Source organism: Ornithorhynchus anatinus, chromosome 3 (assembly GCF_004115215.2).
Source record: "Ornithorhynchus anatinus isolate Pmale09 chromosome 3, mOrnAna1.pri.v4, whole genome shotgun sequence".
Lineage (NCBI taxonomy): Eukaryota > Metazoa > Chordata > Mammalia > Monotremata > Ornithorhynchidae > Ornithorhynchus > Ornithorhynchus anatinus.
Window position 1 is genome coordinate 43,757,950 of NC_041730.1, and position 18,010 is coordinate 43,775,959.

An 18,010-nucleotide genomic window follows, 5' to 3' on the forward strand; every position below is an offset into this window, starting at 1 on the left:
ACCACGCTTAAATTTTATGACTACCTAATTATATCCACCTGATATGTGAAGAAACGGATCCACTTCAACTTGTCAACTCTTTCGTACGTCTGGCTTACGTGCATTTAAATAGTGACGCGAATCACTGCCGGCTCACCACCCTAACATGACAGTGTCTCCCGAGCGATGGGGAGAACTGCCCAAGCAATGGGTTACACCGGGGCATTTACCAAACAAGAGAGGGCAGAACCTCAGAATACAAATTCCTTAGAGGGCGGGGCGGTGCCAGGGCTACGTTCTGCCTCACAGTCCAAGGGATGTTAAATGCCGATTGTTGATTTTTCCCAAAAATTTAAATCAACCCAATCAACAACCTCGACTGTCCATACTTGTTTGGGGCAGGCCTAGGGAGCATTTGGGCAGTGACTGATTGGTCACGGCAATGCTTGTACTGAGGGTAGTTGAACAGCAGAGGATTATTTTAGTTGACCGGACCTCTAGGCACTGTTTCTCGATGATGTGTTCGGTTCACGGCCCAGCACGTGATCCGCTTGAGACCTGTAAGAATCCGGGCTTGGCAACGTGAGGCTTATTCGGATTAAGATATCTGGACAAGAGAAGCAGCGAGTCCTAGTGGATAAAGCACGGGCCTGGGAGTCAGAAGGACCTGGGTTCTAATCCCGGCTCTGCCACCTGTCTGCTGTGTGACCATGGGCAAGTCGCTTTGCTTCTCTGTGCCTCAGGTACCTCATCTGTAAAATGGAGATTCATAGCGTGAGCCTCGTATGCGGGACCGTGTCCAACCTAACTTGTACCTACCCCAACGCTCAGACACAATAAGCACTTAACAAGTACCATGATTATTAATTATTAAGATGTTCAATACCCCCTCCAGCTTCTCCTTCATGCTTAGCTCGCAGGCAAGTGCTCGCGGGCAAGCTGTTCGCCGACGGAATCGCCGAACCCGTGAAAGTCCGAGTGAGACTGAGAAGACTCTAAATCCCCACAGACCACAGGGGCAATGTAACGTGTGGGATTCCTCCCTTAAAATTCAAAAGAAAAACAGGTTTGGGGTTGGCTAGAGTTTCACACTTTCTAGGTTTGGTCTTTTATGAGAAGCAGCGTGGCTCAGTGAAAAGAGCATGGGCTTGGGAGTCAGAGATCATGGGTTCGAATCCCAGATCTGCCACTTGTCAGCTGTGTGACTGTGGGCAAGTCACTTAACTTCTCTGTGCCTCAGGTCCCTCATCTGTAAAATGGGGATGAAGACTGTGAGCCTCATGTGGGGCAACCTGATTACCCTGTATCTACCCCAGCGCTTAGAACAGTGCTCTGCACATAGTAAGCGCTTCACAAATACCAATATTATTATTATTATTTTATGTTGGTCTATTGAACTTAAGACCGAGTAACAACTGTAATAATAATTGTGGTATTTGTTAAGTGCTTACTATGCGCCAAGCGCAGGACTAAGCGCTGGGGTAGATACAAGATCATCAGGCCCCACATGGGGCTCATCGTCTAAATGGGAGGGAGAAGAGGGATTGACCCCCATTTGTGGATGAGGGAACTGAGGCACAGAGAAGTGACTTGCTCAGGGTCACACAGCAGGTAAGTGGAAGAGCAGGGATGAGGCCCCAGGTCTTCTGACTCCCAGGCCCGTGCTCTTTCCACTAGGCCATGCTGTTTCTGAGTAAGTATGGAACCACTTGTACACAATTCTCCATTTTGCTTTACCAGTGAAAACCTGGTGGTTTTGAAATTCCTCAAGCTGCTGATATCCTGAGCGGATCAAGGATCACTAACTCATTGGTAAGCAGAGACAACGGTTCCTTGAAAAATGGCAGTTAAATTATAAAGTCCCCTGTGAAGTTAAAAAAAAAAAAGTTACCCTCTCCAGCCAATGGTCATCTCCCCAACCTACATCCCTCCGGGATGCCACTTCAGCAGTTAGGTGAAGCACTTGGGTTTTTATACCCCACTGAAGCACTCATGTAGGTATTTTAATATTTTTTTATATTCCATTACTTCTTATCTGTAATTTATTTTAGGGAAGTCTCTCCCGATAGACTGTATGATCCTCTAGGCTGTGAGCCCATTGTGGGCAGGGATTCTCTCTTACAAAGTGCTGTACTGTACTTTCCAAGCGCTTAGAACAGTGCTCTGCACATAGTAAGCGCTCAATAAATATGACTGACTGAATGAATCCTTAAGAGGAGGGATCGCATCCACTAATTCTATTGTACTCTCCCAGGTGCTTAATACAGTCAGTTAATCGCATTTACTGAGCGCTGTGTGCCGAGCACTGTACTAAGCACTTGGCAGAGTACAATATAACAGTAAACACATTCCTTGCCACAACAAGTTTACGGTCTAGATGGACTTAGCACAGTGCTTAGCACACACCCCCTTAATACTGCTGATTGATTATGTTTCATGTGGAGGAGAGGGGACAGCTGTTAGAGATGTGGCCTTAGACACTGATTCAGGAAGCAGAATGAAGGATGGACCAGAGAGGTGAGACACTGGAAGCAGGGAGATCAAGTGTAAAGGCTGACGCAGAAATCAAATTTGGATATGACAAGTGCCTGGACTAGAGTGAAGAGGAGAGGACAAATCCCAGAAGTGCTACGGAGGAGAGGATGGTGGGTTTTAGCGACCGGAGTCAAGGAGGCCGACGTTACGGGCTTCCGAATCCGGAAAGATGTTGGTTGATAACACTGTTGTGAAAATCGGGTGGAGAGGATTTGGAAGGGAAGATGTGGAGATGAGTTTCAGACGGACTGAGTTTAAGGAATGAGTGGGACATTCAGGTGGAGCTGTCCGGGAGGCAGGAGGAGATGTGGGATTGGAGGTTAGATGAAATGAGGGACTTGACGGTAGATTTCGGCATCAGGCTAAGAGTGGCACTGAAGCCACGGGAGTGGATATAAAGTGAGATGAGAATGGGGCTCAGGATAGGACTTTGAGGGACACCTAGGTATGAGGTGAGAGGCAGAAAAGTCAGGATAAAAAGACTGAGGAGTGTCTGGAGATGTAGGAGAACTAGGTGTGAATTGTTCATAGACTGAGGAGTGTCTGGAGAAGTAGGAGAACTAGGTGTGAATTGTTCATAGCTCGTTGTGGGCAGGGAATGTGTCTGACGACTCTTATAATGTACTCTCATTCAATAGTATTTATTGAGCGCTTATTATGTGCAGAGCACAGTACTAAGCGCTTGGAATGTACAAATCGGTAACAGATAGAGTCAGTCCCTGCCCTCTGACGGGCTTGCGGTCTAATCGGGGGAGACGGACAGACAAGAACAATAGCATTCCTTAGTGATAATGATGGCATTTGTTAAGCGCTTACTATGCGTAAAGCACTGTTCTAGGCGCTGAGCACTGTTCTAAGGTACTCTGCACATAACTGCTCAAAAAATACGATCGATTGATTGATGTGTTATTTCCAGAATGGGGTGACCCACAGTGTCAAAGTGCAAGGAGAATTAAGTTGGAGTAGATTCTATTAGATTTAATAATGTTGGTATTTGTTAAGCGCTTACTATGTGCCGAGCACTGTTCTAAGCACTGGGGGAGATACGGGGTAATGAGCTTGTCCCACGTGAGGCTCACAGTTTTCATCCCCATTTTACAGATGAGGGAACTGAGGCACAGAGGAGTTAAGTGACTTGCCCACAGTCACACAGCTGACAAGTGGCAGAGCCGGGGTTCGAACTCATGACCTCTGACTCCCAAGCCCGTGCTCTTTCCACTGACCCAGGCTGCTTCTCCCCACGGCTCCCTAAAGGCTTATGGTGTTATTCTGTGTAATGCTCATTTGTCCTTATCCCTTATGTCGCTTAAATGTTTCAGTGTTTCTACTGCTCCTGACGTTTCTGTCTCCAGTCCATTTCCTCCTATTCCCCTCCCACCCTATATTCTCCCCCGATTAGACTGTAAGCCCGTCAAAGGGCGGGGACTGTCTCTATCTGTTACCGATCTGTACATTCCAAGCGCTTAGTACAGTGCTCTGCACATAGTAAGCGCTCAATAAATACTACTGAATGAATAAATGGATTGCGAGCCCCTAGGGGAAAAGAGTCAGTGACTAATTCCTACCTGTAGACTCTTTCCCAGTGCTTAGTACAGTGCTTTACATACAGTAAACCCACATCAGTTATAGTTATTGAGCACTCAAAGACTGCAGAGCACTGTACAGAGCGCTTGGGAAAATATGATGTAACAAGAGTTGGTATACACGCTCCCTGCCCACCAAGAGCTTACAGTCTACAGTCCATTTATTCTCTTAATGAATACAGAAGCAGCATGACCTAATGGAAGGAGCACAGGCCTGGGAGTCAGAGGACCTGGGTTCTAATCTCTCCTCTGCCTTTTACCTGCTGTATGATCTTGGGAAGTCACTTCACTTTTCAGTGCCTCAGTTCCCTCAGCTGCAAAATGGGGATTCAATCTCCATTCTCCCTCCTCCTTAGACAGTGAGCACCATGCGGGACCTTATGATCTTGTATCTACCAGTGCTCAGTACAGTGCTTGGCACAAAGGAAGCGCTTAACAAACGACACGGTTATTATTATTACTACCACTACATTTGCAAGGAGCAGGTCACTGGTGACCTAGGAAAGTTCCCTGCGTTTTTGATCAACTATAGGCCTCCTGTCAGCATTTGTTCCAAATCTACAATGAGATTTTTTTTTAAAAACAAACCATTATTAACTTAAAAAGAAAGGTCACAAACCCAAAAATAGGGAGCGTCCTTTGAAGTCGGAACAATTATTTCTCAGAATTTCTTTCACTCTCCTCCAGGCCCTACCTCTTGACCAGCGTAAGAAGCAGTGTGGTCTAGTGGATGAAGCATGGGCCCGGGAGTCATAAGGGCCTGGGTTTTAATACTGGTTCAATCACTCGTCTGTGTGACCTTGGGCAAGTCACTTCTCTGTGCCTCAGTTACCTCATCTTAAAATGGGGATTAAGACTGTGAGCCTCTAGTGGGACATATACTATGCCCAACCTGATTAATCTGAATCTACCCCAGGGCTTAGTACAGTGCATGGCTCAAAGTAAGTGCTTAAATGCCATAAAACAAAAACCCAGAAAAATAAAAAACACCCTTCTGCTACTATTCCCATTCACGAGGGCCTGAGAGATACCGTCTGCTGAGTAGGCAAATAAGGAAAAAAAATGTCCTTTATCCTGAGGCTTCAACAGACAGAAAGTGTGACAGGTAAAACAGAAGGAAAAAAGCCACCACCTTACCCCCATTTCCTTCTCCCTCCCCTCCTTAAGGAAATATTTATGTTGAAACAGGGAGCAGGTCAGTCGGGCAGCTTTAAGCAGCACGGCTCAGTGGAAAGAGCCTGGGCTTCGGAGTCAGAGGTCATGGGTTCGACTCCCGGCTCTGCCACTTGTCAGCTGTGTGACTGTGGGCGAGTCACTTCACTTCTCTGGGCCTCAGTTCCCTCATCTGTAAAATGGGGATTAACTGTGAGCCTCACGTGGGACAACCTGATTACCCTGTAAATCTACCCCAGTGCTTAGAACAGTGCTCTACACATAGTAAGCACTTAACAAATACCAACATTATTATTATTATTATTACTATTAAGCATAGATATACACCTGCCTCTTTCTCTCTCTTTCCCTCTCCCCGCCGCCCCGGAAACCAAGAGAGATAGGGTGTAAATGTGAAGTGAGTCACATATGCCTGAAAGATGAGTGGGCCTGTGGGAGAGAGGGCTGCCCCCAAGGAGACATGGAGAGAAACAGAGGCAGCGAGTGACAGGACGGCGTGGGCAACAGAACCATGATTTAAAAAGCACAAAATGAAAAGGCAAAGCAAAAGTAAGAGGGAAGCTAGTGGGGACTAGAGTCACTTTGGGGCCATCTTTTTTCCCTCCAAGTATTAAGGACAAAACATGTGTTTCACAACATCTCTCCGGGACCTTGGGGAGGGTGACGGCTGCTGACGGGGGCTCGGGTTGGGGCCAGTGGCCCACGGCCCTTTGCGGCCTGAGCTGTGTGCGGGAGTCACAGCTGTAAGAGTGGAGCAGGAGTTAAAAAGGATCCTGATTTCCCCTTTTCCTTCCACTCCCCTCTACCTACTCTGTTCTACTTTAGTCTCCCAACCACTCAGTACGGTACTCTGCAGAAAGTAGGTGATCGATTAATACCACTGACTGAGGAAAACTTTATCTGGAGACTAATAGTAATAATAATAATGTTGGTATTTGTTAAGCGCTTACTATGTGCAGAGCACTGTTCTAAGCGCTGGGGTAGATACAGGGTGATCAGGTTGTCCCACGTGAGGATCACAGTCTTAATCCCCATTTTACAGGTGAGGTAACGGGGGCACAGAGAAGTTAAGTTAAGTTAAGACTTGCCCACAGCCACATAGCTGACAAGTGGCGGAGCTGGGATTCGAACCCATGACCTCTGCCTCCCAAACCCAGGCTCTTTCCACTGAGCCACGCTGCTTCTCAGCCCCACAAGTCTTTGCAAGGCAAATGTCCCCTTCTTGCTGCCTTGGTTTTGGCTCCTAGATATGCCATCAGCCTGTCCCTAAAAGTGGTACTTCTAGATTCTAAGCTCCTTTTGGGCAGGTAATGTTTATTGTTACACTGTCCTCTCCCAAGCGCTTAGTACAGTGCTCCGCACGCAGCAAGCACAGAATAAATACAATTGACTGACTGGTGGAGCCAGGATTAAAACCCAGGTCCCCCCGACTCCCAGGCCTGCGCTCTTTCCATTAAAAATAATAATTGAGGTATTTGTTAAGTGCTTACTATGGGCCAGGCACTGTACTAAACACTGGGGTGGGTAGACTATAAGCTTATTACAGGCAGGGGACGTGTCTACTAATTCTGCTGTACTCGCCGGAGGGCTTAGTACAGTGCTCTGCACATAGTAAGCCCTCAATAAATATCACTGACTGATTTATCTATTTTGGGAACGAAAGTACAATCTTCCATGTGATTATAACAGTCTAACAGGATATACGTAACGGGAATACGCATATATGTTTACTCGACTACTACATACATTTTAGTAAAAACCTGGGAGGAAAACTTTTTTCCTCACAGGAAAAATAATATTTTTTCCCTGCATGATGCTAAAAGAGAAAACATTTAACATATGCTATTATTTTTACGCAAGAAAAATAAGGTGCATTTAGTCTTTTCATTTCAGAGACATTAGCGTGTAGAAAACTCCTATGAATAGTGACATTAACTGGGAAAAAAATGGATTTACTGCTTCTATTCTCCACTAGTCCTGGGTAAGGAGCAACCTGCTATCTTCTTTTTTTTTTTTTAATGTTATTCGTTAAGTGGTTACTCTGTTCCAGGAACTGTACTGAGTGCTGGGGTAGATGCAAGATAATCAGACTGGACAAAGTCCCTGCCCCAAATGGGGCTCACAGTCTTAATTCCCATTTTACAGATGAGGTTACTGAGGCACAGAGAAGTTGAGAGACTTGCCCAAGGTCACACAGCAGGCAAGTCTCTATCTTCAATAGTGACAGTTCACCAAAATGTGCCCTGGAAGGGCTGCCTGGAACCTCATCCATCCACGTGATCTCCCATTTATCCTCCAGGTTCCCAAGGATTATTGTTACCCGTAACACATTTCCCACACCGGAGGCATGATAATGAAAACAGAGTGTTGAGGGCTGAACTCCTAAGGCGATTCATTCAACGGTATTTACTGAGCGCTTGCTATGTGCAGAGCACTGTACTAAGCGCTTGGATCAGCAACAGATAGACAGTCCCTGCCCATTGACGGGAATGAAGCCATAGTCACTCCCCGAGTTTTACTCCAAAATGGGACTCTCCAAAGACCTGCAAACAGCCTCATGTACCAGACCTGATTAACTGTATCCTACTGAAAAAAGCCCCGTTTTCCAATTAAGCTGGAGCGAGTAAACTTCAAATATATGCAGTGAAAATTATCATAACTCTGGGATGGATGGTGGGTGGATAGTGACATCTTAGAGAAGCAGCGTGGCTCAGTGGAAAGAGCCCGGGCTTGGGAGTCGGAGGTCATGGGTTCGAATCCCGGCTCTGCCACTTGGCAGCTGGGTGACTGTGGGCAAGTCACTTCACTTCTCTGGGCCTCAGTTCCCTCATCTGTAAAAAGGGGATTAACTGTGAGCCTCACGTGGGACAACCCGATGACCCCGTATCTCCCCCAGCGCTTAGAACAGTGCTCGGCACATAGTAAGTGCTTAACAAATACCAACATTATTATTATTATCTTGGCATCAACACTGGGAAGCAGCAGAGTCTAGTGGATAGAGCACGGGCCCGGGAGTCAGAAGGTTCTAATCCCGGCTCAGTCACTTGTTTGCCGGGTGACCTCGGGCAAGTCACTTCACTTCTCTGTGCCTCAGTTTCCTCATCTGTAAAATGGGGATTAAGACCGTGAACCTTACGTGGGGCAGGGACTGTGTCTAACCTGATTATCTTGGATCTATCCCAGTGCTTAGTACAGTGGCTGGCATAGAGTAAGTGCTTAACAAATACCACTATTACTACTAACTGGGTTCTAATGCCAGCTCTTCCACTTGGCTGTTGTGTGACCTTGGGCAAGTCACTTCACTTCTCTGTGCCTCAGTTTCCTCATCTGTAAAATGGGAATTAGTACTGTGAGCCCCATGTGGGACATGGACGGTGTCCAACCTGATTCGCTTGTATCTACGTGGGCGCTTAGTACAGTGCCTGGCACCTAGTGAGTGCTTAACGAATACCTTAGAAAAATAATAAAGAGATGATGACGTAGGTTGAAAGGTGGATAGGAACCAGACAGGCTCAAAGCTGAAGCTCGGAGACCAGGAGACTGGTCAGAAGATTTAACCAGCAATAAAACTAATCTAACGAAATAAAGCAGAGTGAAAAGCAACGATGCCGTCCAACAGAAAGAGCACGGGCCTGGGAGTCAAAGGTCCTGGGTCCTAATCCGAGCTCCACCATTTGCTTGCCATGTGACCTTGGGCAAGTCTCTTAACTTCTCTGTGCCTCAGTTTCCTCATCAGTAAAATAGGAATTAAATCCTCCTCCCTCTGAATTAGACCATGAGCCCCATATAGGACAGGGACTGTGTGCAATTTGATTATCTTGTGTTTCTCCCAGTGCTCAGTACAGTGCCTAGCACACAGTAAGCACTTAATGAGTACCACAAAACAAAAGCAAACAAAAAAAACTATCACTAACATTTTGACGGGCTTTTTTGCTCATGTGAAATAAACACTTCTGTACAAAATATGTTCTGGTGTTAATCACAATTCTCTGAAACAAATTACCTTAAGGTGACGGCAAGAGAATACTTTGTAGAAGTTTCTCTGGCCAGGGAACAGGACTACCAATGTTATACTGAACTCTCCCAAGTACTTAATACAGTGCTCTGCATACAGTAAGTGCTCAATAAATACGATTGTTCGAATGCTACCAAAGTGCTGAATGAATGAGTACCTTCATTATGCTAACCTGTGATGCCACAGTGAAAATTTCATTGAGTCCTCAGTCAGAACTATTTCTCAATTTGTCCTGATGCTTTAATAATCGCGCATGCTAATGTTTCATTTTCTTTCGCAAACACTGCCTTTATTTCTTTGTTTCCATATTCCAATTAACGACCGAAACCAGAAGAGGCATTCCGGTGGAATTTTAACCTGTTGAGATTACAAAATAATGAAGATATAATTCAAGCCAAACCTATGACCCCTGAACATTCTCACTTGTCTATCTTTGTGTTAAGAGAAAGGGGTAGTATAAAGTCCTCCCTTCTACAGAGAAGCTAAAAAAATACAATTTAATCAGTTTGGGGGAAGCAGCATGGCCTAGTGGAAAAGAGCGTAGGCCTGGGAGACAGACGTTCAGTGAGCCTCAGGTGGGACAACCTGATTACCCTGTATCTACTCCAGCGCTTAGAACAGTGCTCTGCACATAGTAAGCGTTTAACAAATACCAACATTATTATTCTGGGTTCTAATGCTGGCGCTGCCAATTGCTTGCTGTGTGACCTTGGGCAAATCACTTAATTTCTCTGTGCCTCAGTTTCCTCAACTGTAAAATGGGGATTAAACCCTACTCCCTCCTACTTGGACTGTGAGCCCCATGTGGGACCAAGTGACGACCAGATTAACTTGCAACTACCCCAGTGCATTGCACAGAGTAAACACTTAGTACAGTGCTCTGCCCACAGTGAGCGCTCAATAAATACCAGTGATTAACAAAAAAAATGGTACAAGCATCTACTGAAGTAGAGAAAAACCATCCCTGTCAGGCCCTGACAAGTTTCACATTCACTACTACAAAAATATCTCTGGGCTCAGCAATACTGTAGGTCAGAGCAGTAAGAAAGAAATAGTCATTAGCCAAATGCACTGAGTGGCTCATGCTAACTGGCCCGTAGCACAATAAGGTAGCACTTCAGATCACCTTAATAGAAGTCTGCTATAGTGTCTTAGTTACACTTCATTCTGAAATTTAGAGAGGGTTGTTTATTCTACCAGTAGCATTCTAGTTAATTGTTGCACTTAATACAAGGCCAGTGCGGTCATCTATTATTTCTTTGTTATTCCCTTGGATTGCTTTGTTTCCCATTATAATATACTGGGTGCAAACAAGCAGCAACAATCAAGTATAAACAAGACACTCGAGGATATTAGAGAGCTCTACAGATTCTATTAAATTCTGCTCTCATGTGCACTGCCTTTCCTGTTATTCAGCATTTGTAAATGAATGAGTTTGGGACAATTAGCAGCAAGTTAAATTGCAGTTATAATTTTACTAAAAATGCAAAAACCATGATCCTTATTTCCTATTTAACAAAGCCCTTCCTGATTTAAGCCTAAATTTAGAGAAGGAAACCGAGAACACAGAAAGGGTTTTCCAAGATCGTTTCAGAAACTCTATTTTTTTTTTTTTGGTTTTTTGGTGGGGGGGTTGCATTTACATGTGTCATTTCCCCCATTATCTTCTTCACAGGGATCACATATGCTGTATATCATCCTCGTCTTCTAATATCGACAACATGTGAGGGAGTGAACAACTGACAAATGGATGAGGATCAATTACGTGATAATCTGAGCACATATTTCAAATCCAGGAGAAGGTGAGCTACTCCATAAGGGCCTAAATAAGATAAATAGATCCTAAAAGAGAGTAAGGCAATACATGCTCTATTTTGTAGCTCTGAGTTACCAACGTGGGTAAGTGAGACTAATGGCTTTTTTTTAAATCCATTTACCTTTTTCCCCACCTACGAATTTTCAACAGGGAAGGAAAACTGTTCCTGCCTTCCGTAGCAGTAGAACAAAAAGGAGCCAACACACAATGACACCAATAGGCTTTGTCAGCAGGTCAGCAAAAAGAGAGGAGAGAGACTGCATATTAACTGGGATATCATCACTGAGGATGTGTGCCCACAGTCAATACTGGGGCAGATCTAATAATAATAATTGTGGTATTTGTAAAGTGCTTACTATGTGCCAGGCACTATACTAGGTTGTTCGTGTGGGAGCTAGCACCCAAAGTGGCTAATTTCTGATACCTTGATAGTATTTTTTTTTCCCCACTCCAAGTCCTTGGCCACTCCAATGAAGACTTTTATCCTTTCATTTATCTGTACAATTTTCAGAATTTCCTTGGATTTGAAAAATCATACTGTAAGCACAAAATCTTTAAAATATGTAACAAAGTAAAAGCGCAAGAAGAGGTAAGATATAAATAGCAATGTATACTTCATATTTTTGAAGAGGGATTTATAATTAAATAATGGGGTGCACCTTGAGTTATACACCCCAGTAGATAGAAGGAGGAAAAGTTAAACCAAGTGGCTTGCTTGTTTAGCAGAATGTAACCAAATCAATTTATATTTAAATTATAAATACTTCAGGAAATCTTGGGTGAGAAAAAAAATCTGCTTCCACCCCAAAATAGTACAAAAATAATTTCAACGGAAAAAAATTGGGAATATTTTAAACACTTCTAAATTCTCACATGTATTTAGTCATATATAGTCACATGCTCCTACATTTGAAAGAACATAATTTGAAGCGATCCTGTCAGATCCAAAGATAATAATCTAACAAGACTCCTTCAGACAGCTTCTGGAGCAGTAATAGCTTATTACTCGCCATGCTTGTACTTCTATGGCAAATGTAAAAACTCTAAAAACATGAAAATGCCAGGCACCGCAGATGGAAAAAAAAAAAAACACCCAATATTTTTACTATTAGCCATCATCATCTACAAGGAGAGTAAAATTATATACTCTCTCACAATGGTGGAAATCTTGTCTTTTAATTAGAAAGCTTGTGGGGAGTGTTCTTTTGTAAAGGGAGTGGTCATTATCTTTTATGCATTTCTATCTCTGAGAAGAGTTTTAAGGATTACTGGCCTTTACAAAATCTTTGTAATGGATCTAGAGCTCCTGAAAAAAGCTAAATGAGAAATGAGAAATAGAAATCCTCTGAAAAGATATTAGTGAATAACCTACAAATGAAGTGAACATCATTTAAAACGTTAAGAGTTTGGATAGGTTCCTCCAGTTAAATCCCGGGATTTAGAGGATTTAAAAAGAACCAGGTTCCCCGTTACAGAGTAAAAAGAGGTCCCTTTAGGCCAGGTAAAGCGTTGCTATGAAGAAGCTTAGAGTAGGCCTGTCTACAGGTTCAGAGTTGTCATTCTGGCTAAAGATACTAATCGTTTAATGATTCTGAATCTATCCAACATTAGTTTTTCAAAACACAGACACAAGAATGTTGTCAAGGATGTTGACACCTTTAGGTTAATAATGACACCTCATATGTATTCATTATGAGCTAAAGAGTTCAATGCTCCAAGCAGGAATTCATCCTATCTCTTACAGTTTACCTAATAAGTTATTTTTGTGTATATTCTTTTCCCTTAAATAAAGAATAACATTCATAGCTGTGACTGGCTATGTAATGTCTTGGTGTTAACAAAATTGGCTGCTGAGAAATCAGATATGTCAAACTTGTAAGAAAAAAGCGCAATTAAACTGAGAAATAGTCACTATCAGAGGAACTGACAGGCAGATAGATCCAAAAGTTATTATGTGAAAGATTCAATCACCAAAACTACAACTGTTTCTATCTCAAGACTAAGTTCTATGGTACCTTAAAATTACAAATGCTAATGCATTTTTTTCTGACCCCAAACCGTTATTTCTACACTGTACAGAATCCACCATCTCGACTTCCATATGCATATGTCTAAAATGTAAAAATCCCACCCAACCGGACCCATCATTACACACACCCACAAAGCCTGGCTTCGCAAATAAACAGAACAGCAAGCCCTGACCCTTTATAACCTCAACAGTCATGAGCTTTACTAACCACAATGGGAATTCCAGAGGTGAACACATTGCCTCAAGGATTCCACAATCTGATTTAGGGGCACTCTGGCCGATTTCGACTGCCCTATGGCTGTGCTAGGACATGGTTTTTACATAATTAAGGCCTTTGTTACTGAGGCTAACCTAAAACAACCTGACCATCCTTAGCCCATGCTTTACATTAAAAGGTCCCATAAAGTGGCTACCCCGAAGCAACGCACACTTTGCTCTGTGGCCTACATGGTTCATCAGGTACTAATTAGGTAGCGTGTTCTGTCAACGCTTTCACGCTCTTCATCTATTAATTGATCGTTCTGCCAAAATAATGATACCATTGCCCTGGCTTTGAATTCCCTAAACTGCTGTACCTTGGTGATACAAGGAGGAATAAAGGAAGACGAAGAAAGAGAAAAGGCCCCACGTTAACTGCTCTGTCCAAGAGAGGAAGCAACACCACAAAACATTTTGCTGGAAGGTGAATTCTAGCACCTTGGTTTGTGCATGCCTCTTGGGTTTAAAATGCACTTCATTCCCTTTAATTGGGCATACCGCTTATAACACTGTATTTGTAATGAAATCACGTAAGCTAACGAAATATCACAGTACTCAGATAAACTAAACAAGTGGCAGAATGTTAGGAGTGTAGGATCACAGGAATCACATAAATAACTGCAGAAGAATTAATTGGCTATGAGAAATAACTACCCTTTGGTTCTCACTAGTAACATAAGATTACTTTTTTAGTTCTCATAAAATCTTCACAAAAAAGAAATTCAGCAAATACTTGAGGAGCAGATAGATGTGATGGAACTGCAATAGTCCCTAAGATATGTAAACTTAAATAAAGCCTCAAAGGGTGGATCTCCAACGGGGAAAAAAAAAGTGGTCCCATAGGCCTGGCCATCCAACCCTTTGGTGACAGTCCCTTATAAAAACTAAATTATTAATAAAAAGCGATATGAAAAACTGAACCATCTATGCTATCTCTCTTGCCGTCTGACTTTATCCTTCAGTCTCCGTCTCTGCCTAGCTGGCTTTCTGACCTTTACTGACCACGTTTCTCAGTAGCCACATGGAAATCCTCTGGTGATTGCATGCAGCTACAAAAGTAGCCACTTTTGTAAAGTGCTGCTATGGGAACATAATCCTCTGAGATCATTTTTGGTTTGCAAAGTTATAAATCATTGTTATTGTGAAGCAACCCCTCCACATTTGGTAAAGAAATGCAATTAAAATGGTGGGTTAATAACTCTCTAATGAATCCTGACAACAGTTTAGGTAGGCAACAGAGTATAAAAAATTGACTAGTACTATAGTTTTTAAATGAGAATCTTATGTGCCTATAACAAAATGAGTATGTTATGAACAGTTAAGTATAAAATGTATTAATAATTTTTTTTACATCTTGACACTGCATTAAGATGATGAAAGCTGAAAAGCAAATGAGAGCCAGAGCCAACTCTTACACACCACTGCCACCTAATGCTTAGCAAAATACCGCCTGGAAAGGCAGCTAAATAATTCATTTTCACTGGTTTTAACAAGTGAGACACCCCAAAAAATATCAAACAAGTTGACCCTGGGGTCGATTTATTTTTTTCTTTATGGGTTTTTCTTATCCTTCAGGTTTTTCTCTATGGCCACAAAGTTTGCAGCAGATTATAAAATCGGAAGAGTTAAAAAAACAGAAATTCACACCAACCAATAGACTAGGAAGGAGCCCATGTTATTTCCTATGAGAAGAGCATTCAGGACATTGTGCCGGGGGAAGGGACGGGACTTTCTCTTTTCTTACCGATTTGTCTCTTCTCCAATGTAGTCAAAGTACATTGCAGAGCTGGTCTTTTCCTATTTTAAATCAACCGATTGTATTTTTAAGGGCTTACTGTGTGCACAGCACTGTACTAAGTGCTTGGGAGAGTACAATGTAACAGAGTTTGTAGGCACATTCCCTGTCCACGAGGAGCTTACAGTCTAGAGGAAGAGACAGAGATTAATATAAATTACAGACATGTACGTAAGTGCCATGGGGCTGAGGGTGGGTTCAGTAAAGGGTATACATCCAAGTGCCAGGGAGATGCCGAAGGGATTGGGAGAAGAAGAAAAGAAGAGTCTGTCGAGGAAGGCCTCTTGAAGGAGATGTGCTTTTAATAAGGTTTTGAAGGTGCGGCGAGCGATGGTCTGTCCGATATGACGGCGAAGAGCGTTCCAGGCCAGAGGCGGGATACAGGCAAGAGGTCAGCAGCGAGACAGATGAAATTGAGGTCCAGTGAGAAGGTTGGCATTAGAGAAGTGAAATGTGTAGGCTGGGTTGTGGTAGGCAGTCAGAGAGGAAACACAGGAGGGGGAAAGGTGATTAAGTGCTTTAGAGCTGACGGTAAGGTATTTCTGTTTGATATGGAGGTGGATGAGCTTATTTTGAACTGGAGGCTCTTGAGTGGGGAAACATGAACTGAACGTTTTTGTAGAAAAACCATCCTGGCAGCAGAGTGAAGTTAGGATTGGAGTGGGGAGAGACAGGAGGCAGGGCAGTCGGCACGGCGGCTGATGTAGTGATCAAGGCAGGATAGGATAAGTGCTTGGATTAATGTGGTACCGATTTGAATGGAGAGGAAAGGGAGGATTTTTAGTGAAGTCACGAAGGTTGAACCAAGAGGATTTCATGACAGATTGAATATGTGGGTTGAGAGAGATGAGTTGAGGATAAGGCCAAGGTTACAGGCTAAAAAAAGAGGGAGCATCGGGGTGCTGTCTACAGTGATGGGAAAGTCAGGAGGAGGAGAGGGTCTGGGTGGGAGATGAGAAGTTCTGTTTTGGCCATGCTAAGTTTGGGGCTTCATTAGAACATCCCAGTACTGATTGCAGCGAAGGAAAAAGACCTGGGCGGAAGATGTAGATTTGGGAATCATCCTCATAGGGCTGGTGGTTGAAGCCATGGGAGCGAATGAGTTCTCAAGGGAGTGGATGTAGATGGAGAATAGGAGAACTGAGCCCTGAGGGACTCCCACAATTTGGAGGAAGGGGGGAGATCAGAGGAGGAACCTGCAAAAGAGACTGAGAATGATCAGTGAGGGTGGCAGGGGAGAACCAGGAGAGAACTGTGTCAGTGAAAACAAGGTTGGATAATATTTCCAAGAGGCTGGGGTGGTCCACAGTGTTAAAGGCAGCTGAGGGGTCGAGGAGGATTAGGATGGAATAGCAGCTGCTTGTTTTTGGCAAGAAGATCATTGGTGAACTTTGAGAGGAAAGTTTCGGTGGAGTGAAGGGGGTGGAAGCCAGATTAGAGGGCGCCAAGGAGAGAAGTGGAGGAGAGGAAGTGGAGGCAGCAGGTGCAGACAACTCGCTAACGGAGTTCGGAGAGGAATGGAAGGAGGGAGATGGGGCAGGAACCGAAGGGAGTCGTGGGGTCAAAGGATGATTTTGGGGGGAAAGGGGAGACATGAGAATGTTTCAAAGAAGCCATTGGAAAGTGAACAGTTGAAGTTGGTGGTATGGGAGAGAAGGGAGAGGGTGATGTTTTGATAATGTGCGAAGGGATGGGGTCAGAGGCGCAGGTGGAGAGGTGGATTTTGAGAGGCGGCAGGAGATTCATTCATTCATTCATACAATCGTATTTATTGAGCGCTGTGTGCAGAGCACTGTACTAAGCACTTGGAATGTACAATTTGGCAAAGATAGAGACAATCCCTGGCCAACAATGGGCTCACAATCTAAAAGGGGGAGACAGACAGCAAAACAAAACAGATACTCGAGATACTGCTGGGAAAGATGTGAGAGTTGAAGAAGGGGCAGGAGGAGGGACTGAAGAGGAGAAGGGGAGATCACGCCTGACGGTTTCAATAGTCTCAATAAAGGACATGGCCAGGCCTATTTCACTAGTTTTCACCCAAATCCAGTTTATTACTTAAAATTCAAATGCTCACAGGATTCTGTGGGTATATTTTTCACTTCAGCGACTTGGTAAACAGAGAAGAATTTACCATTCCCCGCTCGGTTTGGGTCATCTAAAAGCTTCCCAGAGAAGCAGAACAGTATAAATGGGTATGAAGTATCTTTCGAGTTTCTCGAGATCTTCCAAGGATGACTTAAGGTTCTCAGAAGCAGCTGCTTGTGATCGGTTAGAAAGATTTCCAGGTGTGTTACAGAGTGTATGCACTACAAAAAAAAATAAACAAAAGAAGGAAGGAGAAGAAACCATCCAGAAGAAAAGCAGGTTGTTCAATTCACCAACCTGGTTGAAGCAGAAGAACACCGCCCAGAGGAAGTGTGGTCAAAGCAGATAACATGCTTTCACGGTCCGTTGTGCAACCTTTTATATTATTCAACAATAAACTGTTTCAGTTGAATATTACAACACCATAATCACATATTTATACTTAAAGCACTTAACACCTAGGACTCTGGGATTAACCACAACACTGATATTTTAGCAATAAAATACAAAAGACTACAATGGAACCCATCTTTTTTTCATAAAATAGGCTCAACTAAATTAAACCGACGCCACCTGACTGATATATTTAAGCCGCAAATGAAAGATTATATTTTAGATTGATTTTTGCTTCTTTTTTTCCTAAGAGGTTTCAGAATTCTAGAGATGGGCCTTTTCAATGAAAATTTTCATTCTTCTTCATAACACAGCTATAATAATAATTATGGTATTTGTTAAGTAC

At 43.4% G+C, this 18,010-nt stretch overlaps 1 protein-coding gene across 3 annotated transcripts in view; it reads right to left on the bottom strand.

Annotated features, from left to right (window-relative positions):
* DNAJC24 (DnaJ heat shock protein family (Hsp40) member C24) overlaps positions 1-18,010 on the bottom strand; it is a 63,782-nt gene that overhangs the window by 23,206 nt on the left and 22,566 nt on the right. The gene's annotated exons all lie outside the window — the stretch shown is intronic.